At 39.2% G+C, this 5411-nt stretch overlaps 1 pseudogene; it reads left to right on the top strand.

Annotated features, from left to right (window-relative positions):
* The first annotated feature begins 366 nt into the window (after positions 1-366).
* On the top strand, positions 367-2933 carry LOC141501748 (protein lin-7 homolog C pseudogene; annotated as a pseudogene).
* Positions 2934-5411: the final 2478 nt, after the last annotated feature.

The following is a 5411-nucleotide window of genomic DNA, read 5'->3' as shown; positions in this document are numbered from 1 at the left end:
GGGGTGGGAGGCCACCAAGGGGCTAGAAAAGCAGAGCGTCATTTAAGATGGAGTTATGAAGGACAAAGTGGTTTTATTCATCCCTTAAAGATTACGGGACTAGGCTCTGCCCTGTGGGGTAGAGATTTGTTACATCAGTTACAATTGTATCTTATCACCCCTGAACATTTGGCAACAAACTCCTAGGGGCTACTGTTATGGTGAGCTGCCCAAAGATTACTTGGAGGAGTGATAACCCTGTGTGGGTGGAACAGTGGCCCCTTTCTACGGAGCAAGATATAGTTAAGGAATTATTGTTACAACACAGAATTGAGCCTACCACCAGCCCTTATAATTCTCCAGTATTTGTAAAAAAAAAAAAAAAAAAAAAAAAAAAAAGCTGGCACCTGGAGAATGCTTATTGACTTACGGGCGGTGAATAAAAGAATGGTCCCTATGGGCCCGCTACAGACGGGTCTTCCTTCTCCTGCCTTTATACCTAGAGAATTTGTTATAAAGATAATAGATATTAAGGATTGTTTTTATAGCATTCCCCTTTGCCCTGAGGATAGGGATAAATTTGCATTCTCGGTACCATCAAAAAATTTTCAAAGCCCGTCAATCAGGTATCAGTTTACTGTATTACCTCAGGGAATGGCCAATAGTCCAACTATATGCCAAGCATATGTTGCAGCTATTGTTCACCTGCTGCGCAGTAAGTACCCCAAGGCCATCATAATCCATTATATGGATGATATTCTCATGGCTACTAAGCAAGCCACGGAGCTAGAAGAATTAACAAAAGAAATGCTCCTTTCCTTGAGTAAATATGGGCTTCAAGTGGCTCCTCATAAGATACAAGATACTAGCCCTTATCAATACCTTGGTCACACCCTTAGTGAAGGGAGGGCATCTAGAATACCCCCAAAGGTGAATTTAGAGAAATGTAGTACCCTTAATGATTTCCAGAAACTTATTGGTTCCATACAATGGATACGTTCTACAGTTCCTATTCCTGATGATTTGATGTATCCTCTTTATGATATCCTGAAAGGAGATTCCACATTGACCTCACCCCGGTATTGGACCCCACCAGCCAAAGAGTCCATGACACAGATTTTGTCCAGGTGTCATGAGTCTATAGTTCAATTTGATCCTGAGCAACCTATATTTGCTACCATTTTAAATCAAAGGTCACATATTGGTTGTCTCTATCAAAAGCAAGGTGTCATAGAATGGCAATATTTCTAGAGAAGTAAAAGAAGCATCCCTTGTAAATTTACGATGCTGGCCAATTTATTCCTAGCTATGTCTGATCATTGTCTTTGTATGTTTGGAAAATATCCTGTTTTAAATATTTGTGCTTCTGAAGGTGCTCTTTGTTATTTTACTGACTCTATCCCTGAATGGGCTGATAGCACATCTTTTAACCTGTTTTTCCACTTGTGGAGTTCCTACAGCCATAAAAACAGATAATGGCCCTGCATATTCTTCCAAGGCGTTTGCAAACTTTTGTCAAGAATTTTCCATTTTACACAAAACTGGAATTCCATATAATCCCACTGGTCAGGCCATAGTTGAACGTGCTAACCGCACCCTTAAAACCCTCCTCATTAAACAAAGAGGGGGAGTCAGTGGTCGGGCCGCGCGCGGGGGAGAAGATGGCGGCGCTGGGGGAGCCTGTGAGGCTGGAGCGGGATATTTGTAGAGCAATTGAATTATTAGAAAAACTACAAAGGAGTGGGGAAGTGCCACCACAAAAACTTCAGGCTTTGCAAAGAGTCCTTCAAAGTGAATTCTGCAATGCTGTGAGATAGGTTTATGAACATGTCTATGAAACTGTGGATATCAGCAGTAGTCCTGAAGTGAGAGCTAATGCTACTGCCAAGGCTACTGTTGCTGCCTTTGCTGCCAGTGAAGGACATTCTCATCCTCGAGTTGTTGAATTACCAAAAACTGAAGAGGGTCTTGGATTCAATATTATGGGAGGCAAAGAGCAAAACTCTCCTATCTACATTTCTCGGATTATTCCTGGTGGTATAGCTGATAGACATGGTGGACTGAAACGTGGGGATGAACTCCTGTCTGTTAATGGAGTGAGTGTAGAAGGAGAAACCACTTTGGGCTCCAACCAAGTGGGTCAGAGACCTCGGAGAAGATAAAAATAGGAAGAAGAATGCACATCACCAGTGCTTGTACTTATAACTACATTTTTTGTGTGCTAGAATAGTTAATATTATATTTTATAGAGTTATTTAAGAATGCATTCAAATTTTATATTAATTGGTTATTTAAAAATTCTTAATAAATTTATATAAGAGGTTCCTCAAGACATTCTAATTGATTCTAAAAGTTATTTTTTCTTGACTGGTCTTATGTGTAGTTAAACTTCAATGAGACATTTTCACATCTCTCTACTGGCCTGGAGGGATAGGAAAATGTTCCTATATTCTGGGATTGATGCCGGCCAGGGCATCAATCACAGCTTGGTTAAAAATGATTGTTTTCTGTGAGTTCGTACATATGTCTGTGTATGTGTGCTTAATTCAGATCTGAAATAATTTTATTATTATAGGATATTAAGACTATGATTATTTCTATCCTGCCTCTTTTGCTACATATGCTTGCTGCAAAAATACGCTATCAAAGGCTGACCCTCGTGCTCTTCTCCAGAATCCCAGAGAACGACCAAAAATGGACACTACCCCTGTCTAAACAAAAAGGGGGAATTGCTCTGGACCCAGCTCTGGACCTTGGCCACCTATGGGTTAGGAGACGCCTGGGGGTGTGAACCCGCCCACATGGGTGCTGGGAACGCCCCAGTAACAGGAGTGGCTCCGCCCATGAGGGAGGAACAGGGGAGGAGCTCGGGGGAGGAACAGAAGACTAGATAAGGGAGGGGACTGGGGAAGAGGAGAGGCTTTTTTCGCTGCTATGTAAGGAATAAAGACCTGCTTGTTAGACTGCAACCGGGTGTTCTGTCCAGTTATTGCCCTCCTTCGCCAAAGGAGGGTCCGTGCATCCGAAGACCTACGGGTCCGTGACGTGCGAAGACCGGGGAAAGCTATGTATCCAGGCGAAGGCTCGGGATAGGTCCCAGAGCAATAGAACAATAATATTCAATAGTTTTCATGTACCATAACTTGTTTAACCAATTCCCAATTGATGGAATCTTCTGAAGCTTTTGATTGGTACACTGCTGCAAGGGACACTGCTCAGTTCCTTCAAGATCTTATGAGAAGCTCTGATTCTTCTCTTAGCCCTGGATGATCACAAGCCTTCCTCTCTGCTCTGGAACTTTTAGGGGGCTTCCTGTTCTGCTGTGGCAATGGGGGGCCCAGACTGGGAACAGGGTCTGAATATGGACAAAGCAGCAGTGTCCTCCAGTGGGGATAGTAAAGAGACTTTGAAAACTTTCCTTACTGTTGGTGGGCTGAGTGCTCCAGGGTGGCTCCCTGTTGTGTGACTCCACAGGCCTGCTACTGTTTCCTGAGGCAGATCTGTGCTGAGATCTAAGCTTCACTGGGCTTCACACTCCCTATGCAGAGGTTTACAGTTGTCTTTTTATAATTGTATTTTTATAATCTCTGGGTTGAAGGTTTGGAAACTACTCCCATTGCCATGAACTCTGGCAACCCCAGGGACTCAGGTCCTTGCAGGCTGTTCCTGGAAGTCTGGAACATGTTCATTCTATGTGCTCTTGGGTTGAGTTTCTCAACACCAGTCCAGTTGAATATACGCTTCCCACAGATCTACCAAATTGTCTTAGGTTGGGTGGTTATTTCACTGAATCTTTCTTTGAGTTCTCTCACTCTAGAATTTGGTTTGAGTCATGGGAGTTTCCTGGGGAAGAGTTTCTGGGTTTCTGGGAATTCCTGCCTTCATGCCATCATCTTTGCCTTCACCCTAGTAACCCTATTATAGGAAAAAAAAACTGTTTATATATAATATGTTATTGATCATAGATTTGAGTAATATAGGAACATAACATTTTTATGTAATGGCCTAGCTGGACAATCATTTGTGCTAAATATGTCCTGATCTCCAATTAACTGTTCAGCACACATTTAATTAAATAACAAATCATTTTAATTACTTTGGAGCTAGAATGTATTACCTGATCTTCATAAAGTGTTTTGCTGAGAATGCCCAAAGGAAGGACTATAAGATAGGGATAATTTTTTTTCTTTCCTGACAAGATTCCTCTCTAGTTAAGTACTTCTAAATGAACACCAATAGTGTAATCCAATCCTAACTTTCTGAAATTCATGAAAAACATCTATTGTCAAGTCAGTGGAAAGTATGTAAGTTGCTGAAAGCTAGTAATTTCTAGATGGAATCATCAATATTTTTCAAGAGTTCATTATCATTTAATTTATGGTAAGTGGAAAAAAGCAAAAAATATGACTAGTATATGACATGATTTTTTTGGGGGGTAAGAAAATCACAAGTTTGCATGGCAAATAGGTGATACTATGACCTTATGATAACTTATTTGCAAATTAACTAATTGTCATACTGAGTAAGTTTAGCTATTCTCAGATTGAGAGAATTATAAAAATATGAATACAGTCAGTTCAACAACAGGTTTTCCATTAATCTCATACAAATGCAAATGGATCTTGAAATCTTGACAGGATAATTTGGGCTAACTCAACTCAAATTGTAAAAAGTTTGTTCCTTTTAAAATGTTATTAGGTGACTAGGACTGATCATTACTGAATTTAGGTGTTAATAAAGTAAACATCATTAGAGAAAATATACTCTTTAAAAATATTCAGTGGACAAATGCTTTTAAACTTGTTTAAATTAAATGACTACTTTTAATGCTTATTATTACCATAATAATGTCCTTTTCAACAGACTTTTTTTAAAAAAAGCTGCGACTTGAACCCATAACTTAAAATATACTTTCACTACACCTTTGGACCAATTCAGACACTGTGATAATCATGGGCATTTGAAGACTCAGAATTGCTTGAGTAAACCAATTTTAGTATTTCTAAAATAAGAAAGATTGAAACCAAATTCAAATCCTCTATCTTCTCCTATTCTGCTTGGTCATAAATTTACCTCCCACTTGGTTTATTTTCCTTTCAGCTTTCCAACTTTAATTTCTGTTATCCTTCATTCCAAAATGTTTATTTTCAAGAAAAGGTTTTCTTTTTTTTATTGTTGTTGCTCTTCATAACTAAATCTTAGCATAAACCCTGACCCCTAAAAAAAGTATTTTAAAATTATCTGTCTGTCTGTCTGTCTATATAATGTCTATCTAAACATCTCTCTTTATATTGAGGAATTATAAGCATCTTTCCTGATACTAAAACTTTCATGGTTTTCCGGGCTAGGGAATAATATGTACATACTACAAATCTCTATCAATCATAATAAAGAACAAACTATTGGAAATGTAATCTAAGAAATAAATCTAA

This window comes from Macrotis lagotis, chromosome 1 (assembly GCF_037893015.1).
Source record: "Macrotis lagotis isolate mMagLag1 chromosome 1, bilby.v1.9.chrom.fasta, whole genome shotgun sequence".
Classification (NCBI taxonomy): domain Eukaryota; kingdom Metazoa; phylum Chordata; class Mammalia; order Peramelemorphia; family Peramelidae; genus Macrotis; species Macrotis lagotis.
The sequence above is the reverse complement of the archived record's forward strand: the minus strand, read 5'-3'. Positions and strand labels throughout refer to the sequence as shown.